This window comes from Phyllobates terribilis, unplaced genomic scaffold (genome assembly GCF_046119375.1).
Source record: "Phyllobates terribilis strain yellow unplaced genomic scaffold, ASM4611937v1 Scaffold_246__1_contigs__length_2949330, whole genome shotgun sequence".
Taxonomy (NCBI): domain Eukaryota; kingdom Metazoa; phylum Chordata; class Amphibia; order Anura; family Dendrobatidae; genus Phyllobates; species Phyllobates terribilis.
In genome coordinates, this window is record NW_027363006.1 from 707,191 (window position 1) to 722,654 (window position 15,464).

A 15,464-nucleotide genomic window follows, 5' to 3' on the forward strand; every position below is an offset into this window, starting at 1 on the left:
GCCCCACAGTCCAGACCCGGGGCGGGCGGGGGGCCCCACAGTCCAGGCTCGGGCGGACGGGCCCCACAGTCCAGGCTCGGGGTGGATAGGCCCCACAGTTCACGCTCGGGCCCCACAGTCCACGCTCGGGGCAGACAGGCTCCCCTTTCCCACTCGGGGCGGGCATGTCCCACAGTCCAGGCTCGGGGCGGGCGTGCCCCACAGTCCAGACACAGGGCTAGTCCTGGGGCAGGTGGCCCCACAGTCCAGACCTGGGGCTAGACCCGGGGCAGGCGGCCCCAAGTACGGACCCGGGGCGGATGGGCCCCACAGTCTGGACTCGGGGCGGGCGAGCCCTACAGTCAGAAAACGGGGCGGGCGGGCCCCACAGTCAGGACACGGGGCGGGCGGGCCCCACAGTCAGGACACGGGGCGGGCGGGCCCCACAGTCAGGACACGGGGCGGGCGGGCCCCACAGTCAGGACACGGGGCGGGCCCCAAAGTCAGGACACAGGGCGGGCGGGCCCCACAGTCAGGACACGGGGCGGGCGGGGGGTGGTTCGGGTCCCACAGTCAGGACACGGGGAGGGCGGGCTCCACAGTCAGGACATGGGGCGGGCGGGCCCCACAGTCCGAACACAGGGCTAATCCCGGGGCAGGCGGCCCCACAGTCCAGACCTGGGGCTAGACCCGGGGCAGATGGCCCACAGTCCGGACACGGGGTGGACGGGCCCCACAGTCCGGACACGGAGCAGGCATGCCCCACAGTCCAGACCTGGGGCTAGACCCGGAGCACGCGGCCCACAGTCCGGACACGGGGTGGACGGTCCCCACAGTCCGGACACGGGGGGAGCCACAGTCCGGACATATGGCGGACGGGCCGCACAGTCCAGGCTCGGGGCGGACGGGCCCCACAGTCCGGACACGGGGCTAGTCCCGGGGCAGGCGGCCCCACAGTCTAGACCTGAGGCTAGACCATGGGCAGGCGGCCCCACAGTCCAGACACCGGGTGGACGGGCCCCACAGTCCTGACATGGGGCGGACATGCCCCACAGTCCAGACCCGGGGCAGGCGGCCCCACATTCCAGACTCGGGGCGAGCGGGGGGCCCCACAGTCCGTACCCGGGGCGGGCGGGGGGCCCCACAGTCCAGGCTCAGGGCGGACGGGCCCCACAGTCCAGGCTCGGGGCGGACGGGCCCCACAGTCCGGACACGGGGCTAGTCCCGGGGCAGGCGGCCCCACAGTCCAGACCTGAGGCTAGACCAGGGGCAGGCGGCCCCACAGTCCAGACACGGGGTGGACGGGCCCCACAGTCCTGACATGGGGCGGACATGCCCCACAGTCCAGACCCGGGGCAGGCTTCCCCACAGTCCAGACTCGGGGCGAGCGGGGGGCCCCACAGTCCGTACCCGGGGCGGGCGGGGGGCCCCACAGTCCGTACCCGGGGCGGGCGGGGGGCCCCACAGTCCGTACCCGGGGCTGGCGGGGGGCCCCACAGTCCAGACCTGGGGCTAGACTCGGGGCGGGCGGCCCCACTGTCCGGACCTGGGGCGGGCGGGGGGCCCCACAGTCCAGACCTGGGGCTAGACCCGATGCAGGCGGCCCCACAGTCCGGACACGGGGCGGACGGGCCCATAGTCCGGACACTGGGCGGCCGCAGTCTGGATATAGGGCGGCCGGACCCCACAGTCCAGGCTCGGGGCTAGACCCGGGACGGACGGGCCCCACAGTCCAAGCTTGGGACGGGCGTGCCCCACAGACCGGAAACGGGGCTAGACCCGGGGCAGGCGGCCCCAAAGTCCAGACACGGGGTGGATGAGCCCCACAGTCAGGACACGGGGCGGGCGGGACCCACAGTCAGGACACGGGGCGGGCGGGCCCCACAGTCAGGACATGGGGCGGGCGGGCCCCACAGTCAGGACATGGGGCGGGCGGGCCCGCCGGACCCCACAGTCAGGACACGGGGCGGGCGGGCCCCACAGTCAGGACACGGGGCGGGCGGGCCCCACAGTCAGGACAAGGGGCGGGCGGGCCCCACAGTCAGGACACGGGGCGGGCGGGCCCCACAGTCAGGACATGGGGCGGGAGGGCCCGCCGGGCCCCACAGTCAGGACATGGGGCGGGCGGGCTCCACAGTCAGGACATGGGGCTAGACCCGGGGCAGGCGGCCCATAGTCCAGATACGGGGTGGACGGGCCCCATAGTCCGGACACGGGGCGGGCATGCCCCATAGTCCAGACCTGGGGCTAGACCCGGGGCAGGCGGCCCCACAGTCCAGACCTGAGGCTAGACCCGGGGCAGGCGGTCCCATATTCTAGACACGGGGTGGACGGGCCTCACAGACCTGACATGGGGCGGACATGCCCCACAGTCCTGACCTGGGGCTAGACCCGGGGCAGGCGCCCCACAGTCCGGACACGGGGTGGACGGGCCCCACAGTCCGGACACGGGGTGGACGGGCCCCACAGTCCGGACACGGGGTGGACGGGCCCCACAGTCCGGACACGGGGTGGACGGGCCCCACAGTCCGGACACGGGGTGGACGGGCCCCACAGTCCGGACACGGGGTGGACGGGCCCCACAGTCCGGACACGGGGTGGACGGGCCCCACAGTCCGGACACGGGGTGGACGGGCCCCACAGTCCGGACACGGGGTGGACGGGCCCCACAGTCCGGACACGGGGTGGACGGGCCCCACAGTCCGGACACGGGGTGGACGGGCCCCACAGTCCGGACACTGGGTGGACGGGACCCACAGTCAGGACACGTGGCGGGCGGGCCCCACAGTCAGGACATGGGGCGGGCGGGCTCCACAGTCAGGACATGGGGCGGGCGGGCTCCACAGTCAGGACATGGGGCGGGCGGGCCCCACAGTCCAGACCTGGGGCTAGACCCGGGGCAGGCGGCCCATAGTCCAGACACGGGGTGGACGGGCCCCACAGTCCGGACACGGGGCGGGCATGCCCCATAGTCCAGACCTGGGGCTAGACCCGGGGCAGGCGGCCCCACAGTCCAGACCTGAGGCTAGACCCGGGGCAGGCGGTCCCATATTCTAGACACGGGGTGGACGGGCCTCACAGACCTGACATGGGGCGGACATGCCCCACAGTCCAGACCTGGGGCTAGACCCGGGGCAGGCGACCCACAGTCCGGACACGGGGTGGACGGGCCCCACAGTCCGGACACGGGGTGGACGGGCCCCACTGTCCGGACACGGGGTGGACGGGCCCCACAGTCCGGACACCGGGTGGACGGGCCCCACAGTCCGGACACCGGGTGGACGGGCCCCACAGTCCGGACACGGGGTGGACGGGCCCCACAGTCCGGACACGGGGTGGACGGGCCCCACAGTCCGGACACGGGGTGGACGGGCCCCACAGTCCGGACCCGGGGCGGACGGGCCCCACAGTCCGGACCCGGGGCGGACGGGCCCCACAGTCCGGATACGGGGCGGACGGGCCCCACAGTCCGGACACGGGGCGGACGGGCCTCACAGTCCGGACACGGGGCTAGTCCCGGGGCAGGCGGCCCCAATGTCCGGACACGGGGCGGATGAGACCCAGAGTCTGGACACGGGGCGGGCGAGCCCCACAGTCAGGACACGGGGCGGACGGGCCCCACAGTCCGGACACGGGGCGGACGGGCCTCACAGTCCGGACACGGGGCTAGTCCCGGGGCAGGCGGCCCCAAAGTCCGGACACGGGGCGGATGAGCCCCACAGTCTGGACACGGGGCGGATGAGCCCCACAGTCTGGACACGGGGCGGGTGAGCCCCACAGTCAGGACACGGGGCGGGTGGGACCCACAGTCAGGACACAGTGCGGACGGGCCCCACAGTCAGGACACGGGGCGGGCGGGACCCACAGTCAGTACACGGGGCGGGCGGGCCCCACAGTCAGGACACCAGGCCCCACAGTCAGGACATGGGGCGGGCGGGCCCCACAGTCAGGACATGGGGCGGGTGGGCCCCACAGTCAGGACATGGGGCGGGCGGGCTCCACAGTCAGGACATGGGGCTAGACCCGGGGCAGGCGGCACATAGTCCAGACACGGGGTGGACGGGCCCCATAGTCCGGACACGGGGCGGGCATGCCCCATAGTCCAAACTTGGGGCTAGACCCGGGGCAGGCGGCCCCACAGTCCAGACCTGAGGCTAGACCCGGGGCAGGCGGTCCCATATTCTAGACACGGGGTGGACGGGCCTCACAGACCTGACATGGGGCGGACATGCCCCACAGTCCAGACCTGGGGCTAGACCCGGGGCAGGCGACCCACAGTCCGGACACGGGGTGGACGGGCCCCACAGTCCGGACACGGGGTGGACGGGCCCCACAGTCCGGACACGGGGTGGACGGGCCCCACAGTCCGGACACGGGGTGGACGGGCCCCACAGTCCGGACACGGGGTGGACGGGCCCCACAGTCCGGACACGGGGTGGACGGGCCCCACAGTCCGGACACGGGGTGGACGGGCCCCACAGTCCGGACACGGGGTGGACGGGCCCCACAGTCCGGACACGGGGTGGACGGGCCCCACAGTCCGGACACGGGGTGGACGGGCCCCACAGTCAGGACACGGGGCGGGCGGACCCCACAGTCAGGACACGGGGCGGGCGGGCCCCACAGTCAGGACACGGGGCGGGCGGGCCCCACAGTTAGGACATGGGGCGGGCGGGCCCGCCGGGCCCCACAGTCAGGACATGGGGCGGGCGGGCCCCACAGTCAGGACATGGGGCAGGTGGGCCCCAACAGTCAGGACATAGGGCGGGCGGGCCCCACAGTCAGGACATGGGGCGGGCGGGCTCCACAGTCAGGACATGGGGCGGGCGGGCTCCACAGTCAGGACATGGGGCGAGCGGGCCCCACAGTCAGGACACGGGGTGGGCGGGCCCCACAGTCCAGACCTGGGGCTAGACCCGGGGCAGGCGGCCCATAGTCCAGACACGGGGTGGACGGGCCCCACAGTCCGGACATGGGGCGGGCATGCCCCATAGTCCAGACCTGGGGCTAGACCCGGGGCAGGCGGCCCCACAGTCCAGACCTGAGGCTAGACCCGGGGCAGGCGGTCCCATATTCTAGACACGGGGTGGACGGGCCTCACAGACCTGACATGGGGCGGACATGCCCCACAGTCCAGACCTGGGGCTAGACCCGGGGCAGGCGACCCACAGTCCGGACACGGGGTGGACGGGCCCCACAGTCCGGACACGGGGTGGACGGGCCCCACAGTCCGGACACGGGGTGGACGGGCCCCACTGTCCGGACACGGGGTGGACGGGCCCCACAGTCCGGACACGGGGAGGACGGGCCCCACAGTCCGGACACGGGGTGGACGGGCCCCACAGTCCGGACACGGGGAGGACGGGCCCCACAGTCCGGACACGGGGTGGACGGGCCCCACAGTCCGGACACGGGGTGGACGGGCCCCACAGTCCGGACCCGGGGCGGATGGGCCCCACAGTCCGGACACGGGGCGGAGACACGGGGCGGACGGGCCCCACAGTCCGGACACGGGGCGGACGGGCCCCACAGTCCGGACACGGGGCGGACGGGCCTCACAGTCCGGACACGGGGCTAGTCCCGGGGCAGGCGGCCCCAAAGTCCGGACACGGATGAGCCCCACAGTCTGGACACGGGGCGGGCGAGCCCCACAGTCAAGACACGGGGCGGGTGGGCCCCATAGTCCAGACCTAGGGCTAGACCCGGGGCAGGCGGCCCCACAGTCCAGACCTGAGGCTAGACCCGGGGCAGGCGGTCCCATATTCTAGACACGGGGTGGACGGGCCTCAGAGACCTGACATGGGGCGGACATGCCCCACAGTCCAGACCTGGGGCTAGACCCGGGGCAGGCGACCCACAGTCCGGACACGGGGTGGACGGGCCCCACAGTCCGGACACGGGGTGGACGGGCCCCACATTCCGGACCCGGGGTGGACAGGCCCCACAGTCCGGACCCGGGGTGGACGGGCCCCACAGTCCGGACCCGGGGCGGATGGGCCCCACAGTCCGGACACGGGGCGGACGGGCCCCACAGTCCAGGCTCGGGGCGGACGGGCCTCACAGTCCGGACACGGGGCTAGTCCCGGGGCAGGCGGCCCCAAAGTCCGGACACGGGGCGGATGAGCCCCACAGTCAGGACACGGGGCGGGCGAGCCCCACAGTCAGGACACTGGGCGGGTGGGACCCACAGTCAGGACACGGGGCGGACGGGCCCCACAGTCAGGACACGGGGCGGGCGAGCCCCACAGTCAGGACACGGGGCGGGCGGGACCCACAGTCAGGACACGGGGCGGGCGGGCCCCACAGTCAGGACACGGCGTGGGCGGGCCCCACAGTCAGGACATGGGGCGGGCGGGCCCCACAGTCAGGACATGGGGGGGGCGGGCCCCACAGTCAGGACATGGGGCGGGCGGGCCCCACAGTCAGGACATGGGGCGGGCGGGCTCCACAGTCAGGACATGGGGCGGGCCGGCTGCACAGTCAGGACATGGGGCGGGCGGGCCCCACAGTCAGGACACGGGGCGGTCGGGCCCCACAGTCCAGACCTGGGGCTAGACCCGGGGCAGGCGGCCCATAGTCCAGACACGGGGTGGACGGGCCCCACAGTCCGGACACGGGGCGAGCATGCCCCATAGTCCAGACCTAGGGCTAGACCCTGGGCAGGCGGCCCCACAGTCCAGACCTGAGGCTAGACCCGGGGCAGGCGGTCCCATATTCTAGACACGGGGTGGACGGGCCTCACAGACCTGACATGGGGCGGACATGCCCCACAGTCCAGACCTGGGGCTAGACCCGGGGCAGGCGACCCACAGTCCGGACACGGGGTGGACGGGCCCCACTGTCCGGACACGGGGTGGACGGGCCCCACTGTCCGGACACGGGGTGGACGGGCCCCACAGTCCGTACACGGGGTGGACGGGCCCCACAGTCCGGACACGGGGTGGAGGGGCCCCACAGTCCGGACACGGGGTGGACGGGCCCCACAGTCCGGACACGGGGCGGACGGGCCCCACAGTCCAGGCTCGGGGCGATCGGGCCTCACAGTCCGGACACAGGGCTAGTCCCGGGGCAGGCGGCCCCAAAGTCCGGACACGGGGCGGATGAGCCCCACAGTCTGGACACGGGGCGGGCGAGCCCCACAGTCAGGACACGGGGCAGGCGGGACCCACAGTCAGGACACAGGGCGGACGGGCCCCACAGTCAGGACACAGGGCGGGCCCCACAGTCAGGACACGGGGCGGGCGGGCCCCACAGTCAGGACACGGGGCGGGCGGGCCCCACAGTCAGGACACGGGGCGGGCGGGCCCCACAGTCAGGACACGGGGCGGGCGGGCCCCACAGTCAGGACACGGGGTGGGCGGGCCCCACAGTCAGGACACGGGGTGGGCGGGCCCCACAGTCAGGACACGGGGCGGTCGGGCCCCACAGTCAGGACATGGGGCGGGCGGGTGGGCCCCACAGTCAGGACACGGGGCGGGCGAGCCCCACAGTCAGGACACGGGGCGGGCGGGACCCACAGTCAGGACACGGGGCGGGCGGGACCCACAGTCAGGACACGGGGCGGACGGGCCCCACAGTCAGGACACGGGGCGGACGGGCCCCACAGTCCGGACACGGGGTGGACGGGCCCCACAGTCCGGACACGGGGTGGACGGGCCCCACAGTCCGGACCCGGGGCGGATGGGCCCCACAGTCCGGACACGGGGCGGACGGGCCCCACAGTCCAGGCTCGGGGCGGACGGGCCTCACAGTCCGGACACGGGGCTAGTCCCGGGGCAGGCGGCCCCAAAGTCTGGACACGGGGCGGATGAGCCCCACAGTCCGGACACGGGGCGGGCGAGCCCCACAGTCAGGACACGGGGCGGGTGGGACCCACAGTCAGGACACAGGGCGGACGGGCCCCACAGTCAGGACACGGGGCGGGCGAGCCCCACAGTCAGGACACGGGGCGGGCGGGACCCACTGTCAGGACATGGGGCGGGCCGGCTGCACAGTCAGGACATGGGGCGGGCAGGCCCCACAGTCAGGACACGGGGCGGGCGGGCCCCACAGTCCAGACCTGGGGCTAGACCCGGGGCAGGCGGCCCATAGTCCAGACACGGGGTGGACGGGCCCCACAGTCCGGACACGGGGCGGGCATGCCCCATAGTCCAGACCTAGGGCTAGACCCTGGGGAGGCGGCCCCACAGTCCAGACCTGAGGCTAGACCCGGGGCAGGCGGTCCCATATTCTAGACACGGGGTGGACGGGCCTCACAGACCTGACATGGGGCGGACATGCCCCACAGTCCAGACCTGGGGCTAGACCCGGGGCAGGCGACCCACAGTCCGGACACGGGGTGGACGGGCCCCACTGTCCGGACACGGGGTGGACGGGCCCCACTGTCTGGACACGGGGCGGACGGGCCCCACTGTCCGGACACGGGGTGGACGGGCCCCACAGTCCGGACACGGGGCGGACGGGCCCCACAGTCCGGACACGGGGCGGACGGGCCCCACAGTCCGGACACGGGGCGGACGGGCCCCACAGTCCGGACACGGGGCGGACGGGCCCCACAGTCCGGACACGGGGCGGACGGGCCCCACAGTCCGGACACGGGGCGGACGGGCCCCACAGTCCGGACACGGGGCGGACGGGCCCCACAGTCCGGACACGGGGCGGACGGGCCCCACAGTCCGGACACGGGGCCGACGGGCCCCACAGTCCGGACACGGGGCGGACGGGCCCCACAGTCCGGACACGGGGCGGACGGGCCCCACAGTCCGGACACGGGGCGGACGGGCCCCACAGTCCGGACACGGGGCCGACGGGCCCCACAGTCCGGACACGGGGCGGACGGGCCCCACAGTCCGGACACGGGGCCGACGGGCCCCACAGTCCGGACACGGGGCCGACGGGCCCCACAGTCCGGACACGGGGCCGACGGGCCCCACAGTCCGGACACGGGGCCGACGGGCCCCACAGTCCGGACACGGGGCCGACGGGCCCCACAGTCCGGACACGGGGCCGACGGGCCCCACAGTCCGGACACGGGGCCAACGGGCCCCACAGTCCGGACACGGGGCCGACGGGCCCCACAGTCCGGACACGGGGCCGACGGGCCCCACAGTCCGGACACGGGGCCGACGGGCCCCACAGTCCGGACACGGGGCCGACGGGCCCCACAGTCCGGACACGGGGCCGACGGGCCCCACAGTCCGGACACGCGGCCGACGGGCCCCACAGTCCGGACACGCGGCCGACGGGCCCCACAGTCCGGACACGGGGCGGACGGGCCCCACAGTCCAGGCTCGGGGCGATCGGGCCTCACAGTCCGGACACAGGGCTAGTCCCGGGGCAGGCGGCCCCAAAGTCCGGACACGGGGCGGATGAGCCCCACAGTCTGGACACGGGGCCGACGGGCCCCACAGTCCGGACACGGGGCCGACGGGCCCCACAGTCCGGACACGGGGCCGACGGGCCCCACAGTCCGGACACGGGGCCGACGGGCCCCACAGTCCGGACACGGGGCCGACGGGCCCCACAGTCCGGACACGGGGCCGACGGGCCCCACAGTCCGGACACGGGGCCGACGGGCCCCACAGTCCGGACACGGGGCCGACGGGCCCCACAGTCCGGACACGGGGCCGACGGGCCCCACAGTCCGGACACGCGGCCGACGGGCCCCACAGTCCGGACACGCGGCCGACGGGCCCCACAGTCCGGACACGGGGCGGACGGGCCCCACAGTCCAGGCTCGGGGCGATCGGGCCTCACAGTCCGGACACAGGGCTAGTCCCGGGGCAGGCGGCCCCAAAGTCCGGACACGGGGCGGATGAGCCCCACAGTCTGGACACGGGGCCGACGGGCCCCACAGTCCGGACACGGGGCCGACGGGCCCCACAGTCCGGACACGGGGCCGACGGGCCCCACAGTCCGGACACGGGGCCGACGGGCCCCACAGTCCAGGCTCGGGGCGATCGGGCCTCACAGTCCGGACACAGGGCTAGTCCCGGGGCAGGCGGCCCCAAAGTCTGGACACGGGGCGGATGAGCCCCACAGTCTGGACACGGGGCGGGCGAGCCCCACAGTCAGGACACGGGGCGGGCGGGACCCACATTCAGGACACAGGGCGGACGGGCCCCACAGTCAGGACACAGGGCGGGCCCCACAGTCAGGACACGGGGCGGGCGGGCCCCACAGTCCAGACCTGGGGCTAGACCCGGGGCAGGCGGCCCATAGTCCAGACACGGGGTGGACGGGCCCCACAGTCCGGACACGGGGCGGGCATGCCCCATAGTCCAGACCTAGGGCTAGACCCTGGGGAGGCGGCCCCACAGTCCAGACCTGAGGCTAGACCCGGGGCAGGCGGTCCCATATTCTAGACACGGGGTGGACGGGCCTCACAGACCTGACATGGGGCGGACATGCCCCACAGTCCAGACCTGGGGCTAGACCCGGGGCAGGCGACCCACAGTCCGGACACGGGGTGGACGGGCCCCACAGTCCGGACACGGGGTGGACGGGCCCCACAGTCCGGACACGGGGTGGACGGGCCCCACAGTCCGGACACGGGGTGGACGGGCCCCACAGTCCGGACACGGGGTGGACGGGCCCCACAGTCCGGACACGGGGTGGACGGGCCCCACAGTCCGGACACGGGGCGGACGGGCCCCACAGTCCGGACACGGGGCGGACGGGCCCCACAGTCCGGACACGGGGCGGACGGGCCCCACAGTCCGGACACGGGGCGGACGGGCCCCACAGTCTGGACACGGGGCGGACGGGCCCCACAGTCCGGACACGGGGCCGACGGGCCCCACAGTCCGGACACGGGGCCGACGGGCCCCACAGTCCGGACACGGGGCCGACGGGCCCCACAGTCCGGACACGGGGCCGACGGGCCCCACAGTCCGGACACGGGGCGGACGGGCCCCACAGTCCAGGCTCGGGGCGATCGGGCCTCACAGTCCGGACACAGGGCTAGTCCCGGGGCAGGCGGCCCCAAAGTCCGGACACGGGGCGGATGAGCCCCACAGTCTGGACACGGGGCGGGCGAGCCCCACAGTCAGGACACGGGGCGGGACCCACATTCAGGACACAGGGCGGACGGGCCCCACAGTCAGGACACGGGGCGGGCGAGCCCCACAGTCAGGACACGGGGCGGGCGGGACCCACAGTCAATACACGGGGCGGGCGGGCCCCACAGTCAGGACACGGGGTGGGCGGGCCCCAGTCAGGACACGGGGCGGTCGGGCCCCACAGTCAGGACATGGGGCGGGCGGGTGGGCCCCACAGTCAGGACATGGGGCGGGCGGGTGGGCCCCACAGTCAGGACATGGGGCGGGCGGGTAGGCCCCACAGTCAGGACATGGGGCGGGCGGGTAGGCCCCACAGTCAGGACACGGGGCGGGCGAGCCCCACAGTCCGGACACGGGGCGGGCGGGACCCACAGTCCGGACACGGGGTGGACGGGCCCCACAGTCCGGACACGGGGCGGACGGGCCCCACAGTCCGGACACGGGGCCGACGGGCCCCACAGTCCGGACACGGGGCGGACGGGCCCCACAGTCCAGGCTCGGGGCGATCGGGCCTCACAGTCCGGACACAGGGCTAGTCCCGGGGCAGGCGGCCCCAAAGTCCGGACACGGGGCGGATGAGCCCCACAGTCTGGACACGGGGCGGGCGAGCCCCACAGTCAGGACACGGGGCGGGCGGGACCCACATTCAGGACACAGGGCGGACGGGCCCCACAGTCAGGACACAGGGCGGGCCCCACAGTCAGGACACGGGGCGGGCGAGCCCCACAGTCAGGACACGGGGCGGGCGGGACCCACAGTCAATACACGGGGCGGGCGGGCCCCACAGTCAGGACACGGGGTGGGCGGGCCCCAGTCAGGACACGGGGCGGTCGGGCCCCACAGTCAGGACATGGGGCGGGCGGGTGGGCCCCACAGTCAGGACATGGGGCGGGCGGGTGGGCCCCACAGTCAGGACATGGGGCGGGCGGGTAGGCCCCACAGTCAGGACACGGGGCGGGCGAGCCCCACAGTCAGGACACGGGGCGGGCGGGACCCACAGTCAGGACACGGGGCGGGCGGGCCCCACAGTCCGGACACGGGGCGGACGGGCCCCACAGTCCGGACACGGGGCGGACGGGCCCCACAGTCTGGACACGGGGCCGACGGGCCCCACAGTCTGGACACGGGGCCGACGGGCCCCACAGTCTGGACACGGGGCCGACGGGCCCCACAGTCTGGACACGGGGCCGACGGGCCCCACAGTCTGGACACGGGGCCGACGGGCCCCACAGTCCGGACACGGGGCGGACGGGCCCCACAGTCCAGGCTCGGGGCGATCGGGCCTCACAGTCCGGACACAGGGCTAGTCCCGGGGCAGGCGGCCCCAAAGTCCGGACACGGGGCGGATGAGCCCCACAGTCTGGACACGGGGCGGGCGAGCCCCACAGTCTGGACACGGGGCGGGCGGGACCCACATTCAGGACACAGGGCGGACGGGCCCCACAGTCAGGACACAGGGCGGGCCCCACAGTCAGGACACGGGGCGGGCGAGCCCCACAGTCAGGACACGGGGCGGGCGGGACCCACAGTCAATACACGGGGCGGGCGGGCCCCACAGTCAGGACACGGGGTGGGCGGGCCCCAGTCAGGACACGGGGCGGTCAGGCCCCACAGTCAGGACATGGGGCGGGCGGGTGGCCTCCACAGTCAGGACATGGGGCGGGCGGGTGGGCCCCACAGTCAGGACATGGGGCGGGCGGGTGGGCCCCACAGTCAGGACATGGGGCGGGCGGGTGGGCCCCACAGTCAGGACACGGGGCGGGCGAGCCCCACAGTCAGGACACGGGGCGGGCGGGACCCACAGTCAGGACACGGGGCGGGCGGGACCCACAGTCCGGACACGGGGTGGACGGGCCCCACAGTCCGGACACGGGGTGGACGGGCCCCACAGTCCGGACCCGGGGCGGACGGGCCCCACAGTCCGGACCCGGGGCGGATGGGCCCCACAGTCCGGACACGGGGCGGACGAGCCCCACAGTCCAGGCTCGGGGCGGACGGGCCTCACAGTCCGGACACGGGGCTAGTCCCGGGGCAGGCGGCCCCAAAGTCCGGACACGGGGCGGATGAGCCCCACAGTCTGGACACGGGGCGGGCGAGCCCCACAGTCTGGACACGGGGCGGACGGGCCCCACAGTCCGGACACGGGGCCGACGGGCCCCACAGTCCGGACACGGGGCCGACGGGCCCCACAGTCCGGACACGGGGCCGACGGGCCCCACAGTCCGGACACGGGGCCGACGGGCCCCACAGTCCGGACACGGGGCGGACGGGCCCCACAGTCCAGGCTCGGGGCGATCGGGCCTCACAGTCCGGACACAGGGCTAGTCCCGGGGCAGGCGGCCCCAAAGTCCGGACACGGGGCGGATGAGCCCCACAGTCTGGACACGGGGCGGGCGAGCCCCACAGTCAGGACACGGGGCGGGCGGGACCCACATTCAGGACATAGGGCGGACGGGCCCCACAGTCAGGACACGGGGCGGGCGAGCCCCACAGTCAGGACACGGGGCGGGCGGGACCCACAGTCAATACACGGGGCGGGCGGGCCCCACAGTCAGGACACGGGGTGGGCGGGCCCCAGTCAGGACACGGGGCGGTCGGGCCCCACAGTCAGGACATGGGGCGGGCGGGTGGGCCCCACAGTCAGGACATGGGGCGGGCGGGTGGGCCCCACAGTCAGGACATGGGGCGGGCGGGTGGGCCCCACAGTCAGGACATGGGGCGGGCGGGTGGGCCCCACAGTCAGGACATGGGGCGGGCGGGTAGGCCCCACAGTCAGGACATGGGGCGGGCGGGTAGGCCCCACAGTCAGGACACGGGGCGGGCGAGCCCCACAGTCAGGACACGGGGCGGGCGGGACCCACAGTCCGGACACGGGGTGGACGGGCCCCACAGTCCGGACACGGGGCGGACGGGCCCCACAGTCCGGACACGGGGCCGACGGGCCCCACAGTCCGGACACGGGGCGGACGGGCCCCACAGTCCAGGCTCGGGGCGATCGGGCCTCACAGTCCGGACACAGGGCTAGTCCCGGGGCAGGCGGCCCCAAAGTCCGGACACGGGGCGGATGAGCCCCACAGTCTGGACACGGGGCGGGCGAGCCCCACAGTCAGGACACGGGGCGGGCGGGACCCACATTCAGGACACAGGGCGGACGGGCCCCACAGTCAGGACACAGGGCGGGCCCCACAGTCAGGACACGGGGCGGGCGAGCCCCACAGTCAGGACACGGGGCGGGCGGGACCCACAGTCAATACACGGGGCGGGCGGGCCCCACAGTCAGGACACGGGGTGGGCGGGCCCCAGTCAGGACACGGGGCGGTCGGGCCCCACAGTCAGGACATGGGGCGGGCGGGTGGGCCCCACAGTCAGGACATGGGGCGGGCGGGTGGGCCCCACAGTCAGGACATGGGGCGGGCGGGTAGGCCCCACAGTCAGGACACGGGGCGGGCGAGCCCCACAGTCAGGACACGGGGCGGGCGGGCCCCACAGTCCGGACACGGGGCGGACGGGCCCCACAGTCCGGACACGGGGCGGACGGGCCCCACAGTCCGGACACGGGGCGGACGGGCCCCACAGTCCGGACACGGGGCCGACGGGCCCCACAGTCCGGACACGGGGCGGACGGGCCCCACAGTCCAGGCTCGGGGCGATCGGGCCTCACAGTCCGGACACAGGGCTAGTCCCGGGGCAGGCGGCCCCAAAGTCCGGACACGGGGCGGATGAGCCCCACAGTCTGGACACGGGGCGGGCGAGCCCCACAGTCTGGACACGGGGCGGGCGGGACCCACATTCAGGACACAGGGCGGACGGGCCCCACAGTCAGGACACAGGGCGGGCCCCACAGTCAGGACACGGGGCGGGCGAGCCCCACAGTCAGGACACGGGGCGGGCGGGACCCACAGTCAATACACGGGGCGGGCGGGCCCCACAGTCAGGACACGGGGTGGGCGGGCCCCAGTCAGGACACGGGGCGGTCAGGCCCCACAGTCAGGACATGGGGCGGGCGGGTGGCCTCCACAGTCAGGACATGGGGCGGGCGGGTGGGCCCCACAGTCAGGACATGGGGCGGGCGGGTGGGCCCCACAGTCAGGACATGGGGCGGGCGGGTGGGCCCCACAGTCAGGACACGGGGCGGGCGAGCCCCACAGTCAGGACACGGGGCGGGCGGGACCCACAGTCAGGACACGGGGCGGGCGGGACCCACAGTCCGGACACGGGGTGGACGGGCCCCACAGTCCGGACACGGGGTGGACGGGCCCCACAGTCCGGACCCGGGGCGGACGGGCCCCACAGTCCGGACCCGGGGCGGATGGGCCCCACAGTCCGGACACGGGGCGGACGAGCCCCACAGTCCAGGCTCGGGGCGGACGGGCCTCACAGTCCGGACACGGGGCTAGTCCCGGGGCAGGCGGCCCCAAAGTCCGG